This window comes from Trachypithecus francoisi, unplaced genomic scaffold (assembly GCF_009764315.1).
Source record: "Trachypithecus francoisi isolate TF-2019V2 unplaced genomic scaffold, Tfra_2.0 Lachesis_group13, whole genome shotgun sequence".
NCBI classification, from domain to species: domain Eukaryota; kingdom Metazoa; phylum Chordata; class Mammalia; order Primates; family Cercopithecidae; genus Trachypithecus; species Trachypithecus francoisi.
Window position 1 is genome coordinate 74577874 of NW_022681458.1, and position 16194 is coordinate 74594067.

The following is a 16194-nucleotide window of genomic DNA, read 5'->3' on the forward strand; positions in this document are numbered from 1 at the left end:
ACTGGACGGAGTCCTTGCTCCTTCCAAAATGCCAGTGTGAATGGTTTTCTGATGTGGGTGGGTAAAGGTTCTTATCTCCATATGATCTGGAGATGAGTCACTTAAAGGTAAGGAGTGCCAGCAATACCTAAAGAAAGAGTTCATCCTACCCTATCCCAAACTTCCTTTTCTTTGGCCTTTGTAAAGCAAGAACTACAAAGGCTTCCCTTGTTTACACCCAAGCAGTCAGTCTACTAGCAGGGATCAAGATCTAGTGTAGAAAGCCACTAGTTATTTTCATATTCTTATATTCTAATAATTCTGTGGCTGAAGGAAAGCAATCTGTGGAGTCTTTCCTTATTTGAATTCATTATTTGCTCTGTTATGGTTTAGGCCCTTTTGCTAATGTGAAATAAATCAGAAAATAATTATTTTTCTTGTCTTTCTCAAAAAGTGCATTTATCTAGAAATATAATTATAAAACTCATTAAACTCTCAAAATGTGTTCATTTTACATATGTATAAAAGTGTATTCAAGATGCATAAATAAAAATGAATGTTTTGTTGTACTGATGCCAATCTAATTTAGACCTTTATTAAATAATAGAAAGGTAGGACTATTTCTGGGAATAAACCATTTATGTCTTTCGGATTCAGTATGCATCTGTATACCTACACTGAATATGCAACTTTTCCCCAGCTGTGCAGAAAATTGCCACCCAAGACCCTTATATTATTAATAACTTTAATGAAAAGTGTGGACTATGTCATATAATTGAAAGGGAAAAAATGAGAAGCTTATTTTGAAGGACTGTAAACCATTTAGGATTAATTTCGGAATATGACAGTGGGGACTAATGTTGGTAACCCAATGTGCATTATTTGGAATTCAGTGACTTGAATAGACCAGAAAACTTTTGTGAAGGGGACGGGGCACTTAATGTTTAATGTAGGTTACAGTGCTGTTTGGAGCTCTTAAACCTAAAAAAAATGGAAACTTTTCTATTGCAACAAATCCATTGAAAATTGAGATACAAGTAATGTTATGTCTGAATGTGCTCTACCACTTCCTATAGCACTTAAAAATTCGAGACTATATATTGCATACGTTTAAGCATGGAGTGATTTCATTTCCAAAAGCATCAACTATACTTCCAGTTAAATGCCTCTAGGTCATGTTTTACCTCACACTTTTGGTCCTATCTGAATACTCATCAGGATGAGGGTCCTTTGTCTTCCAGGAGATGCTTGCAGGCCATGTTTTCTTTTGCTGCTCTTAGACTATGCAGTACTTTTACTTATGGGGCTAGAGATGATTCCCGTGATCAGAAATCTTTTATTTTATTTTGAACACAAACAGACTAGCTTCTATTTTCATACCTGAGTAGTTTACTAGGTTTATTATGTATGTATGTATGTATGTATGTATTTATTTATTTATTTTTTGAGACAGAGTCTTGCTCTGACACTCAGGTTAGAGTGCAGTGGTGCAAACTTGGCTCACTTCAACCTCTGCCTCCTAGACTCAAGTGATTCTCATGCCTCAGTCTCCCGAGTAGCTGGGCTACAGGTGCACGCCTCCACACCTGGCTAAATTTACTACAGATCCTAAAATGAGTCTATTGGACATAGAGGCGTCTATAGTGCAGGAAGAATGGACCATAATTTTCTCCTCTTTTGTCTCAACAGATGCTGTCCAGTTTATGTTTAGTTTAAAACATGCAACTCTTATCTACTTTCCAAAGTGTTTACTTTTTTATTGATAAACTGATTAAACAAAGTTGTTCCTTTATGCCCTTTCAACTGCTAATTAGAGAAAACGCCAACTAAAGGTTGAAAGAAAATATTAGTTTCTCTGATCTTTACTTTCATGAATATTTTTTTTTTTTTTTGAGACGGAGTCTGGCTCTGTCACCCAGGCTGGAGTGCAGTGGCCAGATCTCAGCTCACTGCAAGCTCCGCCTCCTGGATTCACGCCATTCTCCTGCCTCAGCCTTCCGAGTAGCTGGGACTACAGGCGCCCGCCACCTCGCCGGGCTAGTTTTTTGTATTTTTAGTAGAGACGGGGTTTCACCGGGTTAGCCAGGATGGTCTCGATCTCCTGACCTCGTGATCCGCCCGTCTCGGCCTCCCAAAGTGCTGGGATTACAGGCTTGAGCCACCGCGTCCGGCCTCATGAATATTTTTAGCATTTATTTCATAATTCAAGACAGAATCTGCATAGTTATTCACTTGTGGCATTTTCAGATACCTAGTATAACCCTGTACACATTCTGGGTACTTCATAAATGTTCATTGTTTAAAATTGTTTTAACAATAAATAAATAAAAACATGCAATAATTTTGAAACCTAGAGATCACTTATGGAATATTTATTAAGACTCGCCATGAAGAAAAAATACATTGTATTACAAATAGATGTAATTTTCCTACATGGCTGATGAGTTTTGGGTCTATTCACCCTCTGGGCAAGAATAATGGTAACTGTTTCAGAATCACAACTCTAACAGCATTCTTTTTGTGCTCTAAAGCAAGCATTTTTGGCAAAAGATTAGTTTTTACAGAAGAAAGAATGTTGCCTTTGGGATCTTACTCATTTTCTCACTATTTCAACCTTAAGTTAGCTAAATTGAGCCACTTCTGAAATCCTTCACACAAAATGTTCATTCAAATTCCTCTCCAGCCTCTCAGGAAATTTGGTGGAGTTTTTTTCTCCAGAAAGAAGCCCAGTCATACCCCAAACTCTAAGTGTAAAGAGGCTTCAGTCCCATTGGCACCCAAATAAATCATTAAGCAAGAATTAGCTGTCTTTTTCAATTTTATCTTTTCAGTTCATTAATTTTTTTTATTTTTTATTTTTGGTCCAGACTTCCTTTGTATTCACAAAGCAATTTCTTTGACCTTCTTGAAAGGTATCTTAAGACTCCTAAGGTATCTGTTTGACCTGAGTGCAGAGGTAGTGGCCTGCTCCAGAGGAAGAGGACCTGTTTTTACTCTTTCAGATGTTTCTGAAATGTTAATCCCAGCATTTTCATAGGGATGATAAATTTTCTCTCAAAATGTAACTGCAATTACAAAGGAATCAGAGTAGAAGAAGAAATAGTTCTCATTCAAAATGCCATATTCTTGGCCTAGTAATCTGAATTTCTTGTATGTATTGATATTGTTTTAAATCTTATTTTCATCTCAATTAAACATCAAGTGACATGTCATTGTGCTAAGAACAGTAGGGAATAAAACTAAATCACTTTCAAGCCAAAACAAAGAGGTTGAAAACTCCTAGGTGGTCACTTTTTAATTACTTGCTAAATGGCATATTTCTATATTTTATGTACCTTTCCCTATGTACATATATTTTTTTAATTAGAAAAAGAAAAAGAGAAGTTATATCCTCTGATAATTTCCAAGTCAAATCTGGGATTCGTTACTCTCTCGGAATTCCGACTTCGTTTGACTAATACTTACTTGCGTGCCTGCTATGACCCAGAGGTGAGTTATTTAGAACTTGGAAATTTAACAGACATGAAAGACTATGAGAGCAGACCCTGTCCTTAAATGTGTGTAGATTAAATGTCTTGGTTGAATGTGTTTGTAGGACTTAGAGACTTTTTATCCTGTGAAGTTGTTGGAAGTGGAAGATAATCAAATTCTTATCTCTATTTCTAGACGGTGAACTTCACAGCTTTGGAAAGACTTTGACCTCTGAACAAAAAGCCAGAAGGCTGCTTAAAGAAATAGTAGGGGTTTCACTTGCCCTGGATAGTCACAAATCTAGGAGTACTGGTTCACTGCCTTGGGTTACCAGGTATCAGCTCTTTCACACAATCTCTCCTCTTCTCATGCTTCCCCTTAAATGTCCAGTTGACAAATGAAAAAAAAATCAAAAAAAACCCCAAAAAAACCCAAAGGCCTTGATTTATAGTATTGCCAAACAACATTATAAGAATGGGTAAAATTACATACACACATACATAGAGAAGGAGACAATGCTGTGAATCTGCTGAGCTACAATGCATGCTACCTAGGAATATGCGCCCAACCTGCAATTTTATTTCTAACTTTTATAAATATACTCCTTTTTCATGTATGACATTTCTCCAACGAGGGAGGATCTGATAATGGCAACTGCAGCAATGTTCTGAGGGGAACGATGCTTTGTATCAATTCAGCATCATAATTTGAAAATATATCTTCAGCTGCAGAAAAAAGATCTGCTACTGAAATTCAAACTTGGACTTGTTTTCATTATTACAAAAAGGGTGCTGATAACAGGGTAAACTATCACTATGTGATTGCTGGTAAAGTATTTTCTTTTACTTTTTCACTTGGAAAAATGATCTAGAACCTTGAGACCATGCTGCCAATGAATGCCCCACAAGAGTCTCTTTTAGGGAACTTAAGGTCAAACAGGCACAAGTAATATTGAATTAAAAAGCACTCTGCTGCACTCCAGGCTCACATATGCCGTGTTCCAAATCCTGCCTCCGATGTATGCAATGGTGCATACAGTAAAAATGTTATAAATTCTTTGATGAATGCCAAAGATATGGGTGACATCTGTATCCTTTTTTTCTTCCTATTCGAGAATTTTTAGTGCCACATGACATGTATTAAGCATTTTAATGTACATATAAGAGTTCTACTTATTAGGTAGCTTGAGAAACTAATGAAGAAGCCAAAGTCACGCAACAGTCAACTGCTATTCTTCAGATCAGTCCGTGTCTTAAGAAACGTGTCGGGTAAGATTGAGCTGATACCAAAAGATAATTTTCTTATGTTTAGAAGGAAGATGATAAGAACTGTAAAAAGTTCAGCATTTCATCTTATCTCGGCCTAAGAGGGTGACTGTGATGTCGCGGGCCTGATTTTGAGCAGATCCTTCTTGTGATTTCAATGCGTTGCACTGTTCCTGATTACCTACTTGCTCAGTATGTTGCAGGTAGGGGCTTGGCCTGATTATTACAGAGGACAATTGCTGCTGTGACATCCGGCGTCTTCATTCATCAAAACAATGCATTTTCCCATACCCAGTGTATGGAAATCCCTGTACTCAATGATTCACAGAAATTCACTGCCATCATAATTCTGGTCAGGTTAATATTATAAGTTGTGACCTCTACTCAAAAATGAATTCTCATTTATTATGAAAATTTCCGGGGGCTGTTTACTTTAGTCAGAAGCTTAAAAAAGTATAGTTTTCCTATGTGTTCTAAAACAATTGCATAGCAAAAAATGAATCTTTCTGGCTAATAGCTTTGTGTTTAATTTTTTTTACATGGAGTAAACTAAGTATGGCAGTATCCCTAACTGAACTCTCAAGTTCTTCTCTAATGACCTTTTTGACTGTTAATTAGATGTTCAAACTAGTACCTTGGGTTGAGACTCCCTCAGTGATAGAAAAACTTGAGCTACATAAATCCAAGACCATAGTCATGTATTTTTCATGCTATGCTTTCCCTAGGAGGAGTTAAACTTAAGTAGATAAACCCTCAAAATGGTGGCTCAGCTATAACAACACCCCAGAAAGCCTAGATGAACACAAAATCAATGCAAATCTATAGAAATTCTGAGCTCTCCTATTATAACAAGATATAGATTTTGCAAGATAACAGAGTAGCTTACTACAGACATGGCTGCAGTTGTCCCCTAGCACAGTGGCATGCTTGTTTCTCCCTGCAGAGTTGCCTCTGGCTCCCTATCAGGATGGGGAGAGAAGCTGCAACAGCTCAGGACAGCACAGTGGAAAAAAATCAACACTCTGCCCATTAGTTTCATCATCAACCCCGCCAATTACTGGCTTGCTCCTAAAAACTAGCTCTCAGTAGAGGCTTCTCTGGCCCTCATTTTCTCTTTTTTTCCTTCCATGGCACTTTATGGCTACTTTCATTGTAACTTTTAGGTTGCACTGGAAAATCTATCGCTATCCTTCAGTAAGATCTCTCTGTGCTCCAGGCACCGTGCTAACTGACTTATGTGCAAACATCATGCAAGTTAGGAATTATTGCCCCCACAGTCTAGTTCTCCACATAGCATCAGAGTATGTAGCGGTTCAACCCATTTCCTCGGTATCTTATTTATTCCCAGTGCAAAGCCCTACTTTAGAGACAAGGAAACTGAAGTCTAGGGAAGTTAAGATCAAGTAGAAAACTGATAGTTTGAAGGGTGTTCAGTGGCCCACACTCTCAGCCACGGTCATATGCTGCTGGTCTTAGGGGCTCCTACTGTCTTCTGCTGCTGGTCTGTGGACACCTCGAGAATGGGGTCAGTGTTTTGTCAGTCATTTTCTTCTCTATGTCTTGCACAGCGCTGCCATTTGGAAATGTATTCTGGTTTGTGCTTGTCTTTAAAAGAGGTCTATCATTTGCCATGCCTAAAGCAAAGGGCCAGCCCCCAATACCAGCTGGCCATCCAGGAAACATTTTTGGAGAGCTTATCTTCTTGGCTACAGGAAAGGTGCTGCGAGGCTGAGGACCTACCCCAACGAAAGCTTCTTTCCATACAGAGTACCCAGAAACACACTGAGCCTGGTGGACACGTTTTGTCCCAAGTAACAGTTACCATGGACCACAGCTGACTGGGTCAGGGGTCTGAGCCTGACCACCTGTAGACCAGCCAGCAGCCCAGGGAGACGACTTAATATAAAAACCCTTTATAATAATTTAACACATCGATCTGTTCCCTGAGAGTTTGAATATGAGGCACACAGAGAAGTCACTGATGCCAAGAGATTCATAGGGAAAAAAATGCACGAAACAGGCCAGGAGACAATGGACAGGCATGAGGGAAGAGGAGTGTTAGGCAGAAAGCAGAGCAGTGGTGGGGAGCAGCATCGGAGGCAGCAATGTCTAAGAGGCGGCTGGAGTTACTGATTGGCGCCCAGAGGTGCTGATGTGCCCTTAGTGAGGATCCAGTGCTCCATGACGCATTAGGATGCAAACTGCCGAGCCCAATCCTGGGCTTCCTTCCTTTCTTTGTATCTCCAGCACTACTTCCTATCACTGAGATTATCTCAGAATGTCTCTGAGCCAGGGACTGGGGCAGGGAGGAGTTGGGGCTGGGAGTAAAAAAATGATGCCAACACACCATCTCTGTCTATAGGAGCTGTGATCTAATGAGGCAGATGCAGATATCACAGGTGATTACAACCAAAGACTATGCTTGGGCTGGGCTGGCCTATCTATCAGAGGGCTCTCTAAAAGAGACTTCTGGGATATTGTTATATGTTCTTATTACAGTCCTATTTGACAGAGCTGAGAAAGGAGGAAAAGGAGAGGAAAGAAAAAGGGTGGAATCCAGGAAGCCTAAAAAAACCGAAAACCTATTATAATTCTACTCCCATTTGAATTCATATATTTCAGTAATTGCCTGCAGTGCTAAAAGAGAAGCTAACCTTTTTCTTAATATCACGTTTAATAAAAACTATCTCTTAGTATATTTTGAGTGAATTCAGTGCTCATTAGAGTGAGGGACAAATAGCAAATGAGTTACAACACTGCATAATGAAGAGAGAACCTGCATGGCTTCCTCAGTCCTGAGCTGCGGAATTTGTTCCTTTCCTTCATCTGGGGGAACTGGAATTATACCCTGAATTATGGGCTGGCTTTATAAGGTGCACCCCGGATGTCCTCATTCTGGACATGGCCCCCAGTTACAAGGCAAATAGGAAATCAAATCAAATCAGCCATAGGCTGATCTTTGTATAGATATATGACCTACATAAGAGGGGGGTCCTTCTCTCCTTTTCAGATTGTGATTGGTCCTGTCCTAAGATTACAATGAAGATGACCACATCCTTCCAGAAATTTAACTGGTCAAAAAAAGTCTAGCCTGAGACTAAGGTACCTATGCCTTTTCCCCCACTTTAAAAAAATTTTAGATTTGGGGGGATACTTGTGCTTCTTACATGGGTATTACAGTGTAATGGTGGGGTTGGACTTCTAGTGTGTACCCATCTAGAAGTTGCTCACTTAACCCAAATATTGAACCTTGCAAGGGACCTGTACTTTCAGAAACTTGAGGTCACTGAAAGGCAGCTTTGAGAAACAGTGGATTTTGTCCCCCTGGACACCCACAGTCGTGGGGGTGGCAGAGTTGGCATATATAGTAATGATTATGTCTGGATGGGTGGACTAGGATGCTATTATACAGAGCCCATTATTACACTGAACTGAATGGGGCACGGCAACAAATTATTTCCTTCAACCTAATAACTGCTTACACCTGGTGAATGCTGATAGAGTGTCAGGCTTCTCCAGGCATATCTTCTTCTGTACCACTTCCTCTGAGGTACTGGATGATAATAACTATTATTAGCCCCATATGATAGATGAGGAGAAGGATGCTTGAGAGAATAAGTAACTTGTCCTAAACAAAATGGTTGAGAAGTGGAGAAGAGGTAGGATTTGAATTCACTCATTTGGACTTGACAACTTGAGAACCCCCTCTACTTATTGCTCCATCCCACTGCCTCCCAACACTAAAAAGAGGTATTTCATCCTCTTACAAAGAGTGGAATGAAACCAGATGAGTGTTCAGCTTCTGCAGTAAATGAGCCAGTCCTTCTGGACAACTTCTACTCAAGCCCCAAGATTCTCTTGGACATCCACATAGTTTCTTTCTCTTTTTGCCTCTGAAATTCTTCTCCTGCAGTGATTATGTTTTTCCCTCTCTGCAGAGGTTCTCTGGTTGAAACACATCAACAGAAAGCAGTGATGTGAGATGATTTCTCCACCCCCAGAAGCTTAGCCATTCACTAGTTTAGTCCACAAGTAAAGCAATGCATATTTCAAATTCCATTCCCTGGGTAGCTACAGTCTGTAGCTGTTCTAGCCTGCTGAGCCAAAATTAATTAGAGATGAATATCGTAATAGAACAGTATTGATCGTAGCATATCACTGAGAAGTGTTGGTCTGCGTTAATTAACATGATTTGCCATAAACACTCAGTGTATTTACATGCAATCAACAAGAGTATTTGTCTACACAGACCAACATGTTTTTCAGTAGTGGTGAAGTTCACCTACAAATGCTCCGTATGTTCAAACGCTTGTCCCTTTGGCTCTACCCAACCCCTGCTTGCCACACACCTACAGGTGGTCTCATTGCCTTCATATTGGCTGCCTCAAAACCTAACGCATAACCTTTGGAATATCTAAGCAGTTGGAAGTAGATAATTAGAAGTTGTTGGTATGAATGTGAGAAGCATCCTGGGGGGTGGGGATGGGCAGGCTAGGGGAAGATTCTTAAGTAAGTGTAGACTATCTATCATGTCCCTTTCCTCAAAAGAATCTGAATATTTCCCTTTTATGTTCATATAGTTCTAATATTATGCTACGCTGCCTCCCATTTCAACAATTAGAGATTCATTTTATAAAAATAAGCAGTTTATTTTATTTTATTTATTATTTTTTTAGAGATGAGGTCTCACTCTGTTGCCCAGGCTGGAGTGCAGTGGCTCCAGCATGGCTCCTTGTGTCTCAAACTCTTGACCTCAAACGATATTCCTGCCTCAGCCTCCTCAGTAGCTGGGACCACAAAATTGTGCCACCATGCCTGGCTAATTTATTTGTGTTTTTATTTTTGTAGAGGTGAGGTCTCACTGTGTTGCCCAGCCTGGTCTCAAACTCCTGGCCTCAACTGATCCTCCTGCCTTAGCCTCCTGAGTCACTACGAGTACAGGAGTGAGCCTCTGCACCCAGCCAATGGTCTCTTTTGAAAGGCAAATAGCTCCTGGAAGGTTAGAGGACTCTCAGTCATTTAGTTACTTAATCAAATTTGCCCACATTTCTCTTCATTACATTTAGTTCAGACCAACTGCAGTTAGGTGAGTGAGGTTTGCCTCCCTCGGCATAGAATTCTTGGGAAGAAATGAAGGACAAGTTGGGAGGGAGGAGAGTGTAGGAGGCGCAGGGATGCAACACTAGGAGGCTAAACAATGCAACATCAACCAATCATCTTCTGGTCAACATTCTGCCCAGGGTCCTCCTTGAATCCAGGAAAGAAAACATTCTTCCTCTCCTCCTCTCCTTCAGAGCTTCATAAGGGCATCAGACTTCCAGCACTCATCTGGATATTTTAATCCGTATCCTACTTTAGCTATGTTATGGATTAAAGAGCCTTCTGTGGGCTGGCCTCAGTAGTTAACACTGCATGTAAAATGGTTTCCAGAGGAAACTATGCTTCGAATTTTGAATTGTAAACCAACCTGTGGGACGGAATCTGTTTGAAATTGGGGGCTACCTGTGCATGGCTCTAGGCTGCATCATCATCCCACTCCCTACAACACACTCATTAGACACTGACTGCTCAAGAATGAAAACACATATCAGAAAAGAAGGCTTGAATGCATGGCTTGACACTGCACACAAAGCCGAAACATCTGGATGAACTGTAGACTAAGTATGCTAGCCAGATGTTTTAAAATAATTGGTAGGGCAGACAACACATTTGTGTGATTGGCATTTTTATTTTTTATTTTAATTTTTTTGGTGTTGAGTAGCCTTGGTGTTGAGTAGCCTTGTAACTGCAGAGTTGCTTACTAAAACCTGTCTTTTATTTCTGAGAAGCAGAGAGTGTTGAACTCCGTGGGTGCTTATAGACTTAGAGATTAGTGCTGGGTTCTCTTGTAAGATGTGGACTTGATGTGGATCAAGAGAAAGGGAGCAAGGTGAGTGGCTTGGCTATATATATTCTTTATCTTTTTCTTCTCTTTTAGTACTCTAAACCAGAGGCTTGATCTCAGTTGATTTTAGCTATTTTTAAGCCTCTTAACTTTCCTTCCTCTTTCTGTGAAATGTGATTCAAAAGTAGGATGCACTCTATTGCAGGTTGTCTCCAACTATAATCAAGGGTGACCAGCATAGAAATACATAGGGTACTGGAAATGCAAATTGCTAGGCCCTCTTATAACTACTGAAACAAAACCTCTAGAGGATATGGTAGTGGGAAAGTGTCTTTTAAATACACTCCGCAGGTGAGTCTAAATGCAGGCTTAAGAGAACTGCTGCATTACAGCCTCATTCTGAGTCATTAAACTTTCACTTTTCAATTTTATTAACCTGTAGAATCTAGAAATCAAGTAACATAGGAAAATTTGTAAGTCGAAGTACCAGGACGCTTCTGAAAATGTAATGTAAGCAAATTAAGAACTTGATAACAATTCATCACAGATACTTGCCCTGGAATCTATTGTTAAGCATGTCAGGCATTTTTCTGTCTGAAGTCTGATTTTCATAGAAGATCAATAAGGGAATATTTACATTGCCAATATGGTAAGCATTTATTATTTGATTTTTACAAAATCCTTGCCTCTAAGCAACTGGCACTCGAAACAAATCAGACCTTCATCAGCCATAATAATAGTTTATTGTCTTTGTTCTGAGGTATGCATTTTATTTCCATTATCCCTATTGAATAATGCAGGCATAAAACGAGCAAAGCCCAGTTTATCACAGTGCAAATTGACTGGAGAGGCTAAGTGAATGTAATCTGGTGGGTTTTCCCTCAGATTAGCAACCAGCGGAGTTCAGCTTCTCTAAGAGTCCCCACACTGGGCTGTGGTGAAGCAGTGTGAGCGAAAGGTCTGCAATGTAGAATAGTAACATGCAAAATCATTGGCAAGCAAATTTAGTGCGATTAAAACAATGACAAAGTGGGTTGTCTGGAATCAAGACAAACCATTTGGTAGGTCCATGAATTTTTCCACATGTTCACGGGCAGGGCGGAGGAGGAATGTAGTGGCTGCGGGGACAGAATCTCCCCAGGATGCCTTCTCAGTGGAGACACAAGAGCTCCCAGAAATGGAAAAAGCTCCACAAGGGCTTTTTAGATGTCTGAATTCTCTCTGCATGGAAAGTGGGAGGATCACCAAATGACTTAAGGACCAGGAAGCTCAGAGCCTGACCGCGGTTTCACTCCTCAGCAGGTTGTGTGCTTGGGTTTCACCTGCTGCAGGGCTCTCCCAACCTGGCATGGCTTTAGTTCCATGGCTAGCGCATACTGACGGGCCTGTCTCTTGCTCACAGTTTGTGCTAAGGGGCATGGCTCTGGGTATTGCTCTAATCTGGACAAGTGAGAGAGGGATTTCCTGTTTACCTTAGTTTTAATTTTCCTATGTTTTTCTTTATTTAAAATGAGTACCGCTCATAATCCTAAGTTTCAAACTCAGGTGTATGATTGCATTTGGCCCCTTAGTTTCTGTGGCAATGGCCCCTCTCTCCAGTGCAATGCTCTGAATGCAGTAGGACCTTCATTAACACTGGTGGTCGGCCCCATTCCCAGTTATTTCCCAGAATCACCGTAGACCTGTAGGCAGATGTTCTACCACGTCTCCTCTCCACATTCCACTGTTCACACGCAGACTTAGCCTTGTTCCTGAGGGGACCAAGCACAGTGAGTGCTGCATGCACTCAGCTGGCGCATCTCTCCTGGCTCACTCAGGAGACAGTTCAATCAGGTTTATCTCAAAGTCACTTCCTCTGTCTCCGTCGGTTCAACTGCAGCTCCCCAGATACCCTTGCCAAAGAGCCATGTGACTAAAGGTGACAGTCCTGCAGTTTTCAACCATTGTGAGTTGCTGAGTTGAGGTTTTGTTTTTGTTTTTTTTTTCCTTTTCAGAGCTTTGTTCACCTAGGAGATGTTAATTTCCAAGAATCAGAGTTCACGTTTCCTCTCAGACAAATCTTATCTAGAGAAGCCACTAACTGTGACATCAAAGTTGGGGAGGGGCGCAGGGGGGAGGATGCTATTATTCTGCACTGATGGAAAGGTCTGCAGTTTATTTAAAAAAACAAACGGAGTACCTCTTTTTGGAAAGTTTACAATAAATCTACATAAATGGTATTGCAGCGTCACGTAGGTCTCCTCATGGATATAAAAGCAATATGCTTTACATTTACACTGCCTTTATAAAGTTACTATCAAGTATTCTCCTTTACTTTCATTCGTAAGTACACTGCAATTCCTGAATTCTTGTTATAAATCGTAAAAATGTTTTGCGAGTGTTTAAATACACACATAAGGTTAAAAGTATTGTTCTTTTTATTTTTTTAAAAGTCTACATCACTGTAACTCATCTTAACATGAAGCGTCTACTGTGCGTAATACCTATTGTGCTGCTCTTTGTTTCCACTTTCCATCTTGAAAATGCTGCCATTTCCAAGTTAAATTCTCACTGCATCTCAGAAAATCTTTTTATAATATAAAAGTTCTTTATGTGTCAAAAAAAAGGTAGAGAATACAACTTTCAGTAGCTAAGACTCTTCTGGAACGATGCAGTGTTAGGCATAGTGTCTGATTTTCCTGTGGAGGTATAAATGAGACTTTATAAAGAAAGAGTTCATTTCTGGCTCTTGTGGCATTTGCCATATACGAGCAAAATGCCTACAGGAGTAATGTGGTCAGCCTCTACTGGGTTCCTAGGTCTTGAAGATCCCCTTTCCTAAACTGCAGCAGTATCTGCTGACATCTATTCATTGTTTGATCAGAAACTCAGGCACACACTCCAGAGGTGCCTTAATTAAATCTTGCAGTACCCCAGGAATTGTCTGAGAAGAACTTGGGTCACTAAATGAGCTGTGTAATAACACAAGTTTCATTTTTCTGCATGTCTCACCCACCACTCCCTCACCTCCACTGACCCAGCACACATACCTTCTATCGGTCCAAAGTGGTGCCTTCTGGGCAGCCCAATATCTCTGCTGGCTCTGTTTTCTGAACTGACTACAAGGCTAGGGTCCAATTATCCTCATAACTCCTAATTCCTTAAGGCCCTGGATGGAGTCTTATTTAGAATGGACATATTGGCAAAAATATTCTCTTCTCTGAAATTCTCCCGCAGCCAGACCATTTCCTCCACTTCATTCCACATTATTAATACCTAGGAAAACATACCAGGGCATGATTGTCTGGTGCCTCTGTCCAATCTCATCTGGTTTTCTTCTGCCTTTTACCCAAGTACTTGTTGCCTAAGGCCTCCTAAGCCTTGAGCAAAGGTTTGCTGGTATTATGACACATTTTAAATAACTTTTCAGTATCCAAAGGAGCCACAACACTTTCTCTGTATTAAGTGTCAGGAAAATTTATATTGTCACTACTTATTTAGTAATGTGCCAAAATATAATCCACAGAGGAGTGATATCTTATACCAGGGGTCAGCAAACCATGGGGCACAAGCCAAATCTATCCTGCTCCCTATTTTTGTAAATAAAGTTTTATTTGACCTCAGCCAAGCTCATTCATTTATATGTTGTTTACGCCTGTTTTCTTGCAGCAACAGCAGAGTCGAGTAGCTGCGACAGAGACTGTATGGCTCACAAAGGCAAAAATATTTACCATCTGGCCCTTTATAGAAAAAGGTTGCCTACCTCCATATTACACTCACCCATCACTTAACCTTACTGCTTGGATCCTAAATAGATTCCTGCCTGTGGCATAGGATTTTGGGACTTTGAGTGAGAGGAACAGATGGGCAGGAAGACTGGATATGTAGGTACCAGAGAAGGGATATGACACTTCAAAGATCCCTGAGTGTTACCTGCCAAGAGCTTACTTATTTTTTTGCTCAACAGTGCTTTAAGATATGTGTCCTTAAGGTTAACTTGTTACACGGTATCTGTCTATGAAAAGGTTGTGAACCAAAGGACTTTCATGATGAATCATATGACACCTGAGGGGTCAGTACCAGCTACCCAGGGACCAACTTGGTTGAACTCCAAATTATTTTCACCAAAAGGGATGAAACCCATTTTCAAATTAGTGATATCTGACTCAAGACATTAGTGTAGGTGAAAGAAATAAACACAAAACTTGGCGCTTCTAGGCTCAAAGACTTAAAAAATGCCACCAAGGGAGGAGCAAGCTTGAGATAAATTGTTAATCATTATTGTTGTCCGGAGGGGATTCAGAAATACCAATCCCACTCCTTCGTGAGTGTTTTCCTTACAGTCTATTTACTCTGGCCACACCCTGCTGCTAGACAAATTTCGCTTTATTGGATTGGAAATACAATTAGCATAGATTTTTTTTTCCATTAAGTAAAATATTATAAAGCCATGCTTATAAATGTCTACATCACTCAGGCTTGCAAATAGACAAGATAAAAAATTTTCTTAGCCTCATTTGCTAAATTGAACCTGACAGCACAATTTCTAATGTAAATCAAATGATGGATGTGCTGACAGTTGATGTCACAAAGTAGTCATTCTACAAGAATACATATATAACTACTACAATTTAAAACAGCTAAAGGAAGGGGTTTTACACACTCTCATGCCAAATTTTCTTATTTTTTTCCTTGCACTGATTAAAATAAAGGATTCATCATTGCCAAAGGGCAGAGCTGTTACACTGCTTTTATCAAATGCAAATAGGTGTAAATACAAACTGTAAAACAGAAGAGAAAGATCATGACTCACCGTCTGACAGCAAAGCTTATTAAACACAGTCAAAGACTCAGAATGAACTCATGTTGCCTTTCAACACATTGCTAAATAATTCTTTTTGCTGTAAAACTAGCATTAAATGTCACAATCTTGAAACCGCTGTTGGAGAAACTTAGTTTAAGGCATTTAAAACAACTTCAAGACTTCAAGTGGAGAGGATTTACTTACCATAGGATAAATCATACTGCATTTAATCTGGACATAGCAGCCCTCAAACTGTAGTCAATAATTGATTAAAAGTTGATCCCTCAGGGCATTAGCATCTGAAATTTTAGGACACTTATTGGTGATTAAAATATATAGTCTATTGGATGAACGAAGCCTCACATATGTTAACAACAAAATCAATGTTTGTTGTCTCTTATGAAATACAAGGACAATGATTTATTTCTCAGGAAGTCAGTTGGACCATGAAGTAAGGTACATGGGTCTATATTGAGAAGTGAAAATCCTGCCCATGGCACAGGATTCTGGGACTTTGAGTGAAAGAAACAGATGGGCAGGAAGATCAGACACGTAGGTACCAGAGAAGGGATATGACATTCCAAAAGTTCCCTGAGTGTTACTTGGAAAGAGCTTAGTTATTTTTTTTTTGCTCAATAGTCCTTGAAGGCATGTGTCCTTAAGGTTAACTTGTTACACAATATGTGTCTATGAAAAGGTTGTGAAGCAAAGGACCTTCATGATTAATCATATGACATGTGTAGGATGCTTAGCCATGACTATTTAAAAGTTAAAGCTAGTTCTAAGGCCAACCCTTGGCCAGCCTCACAAAA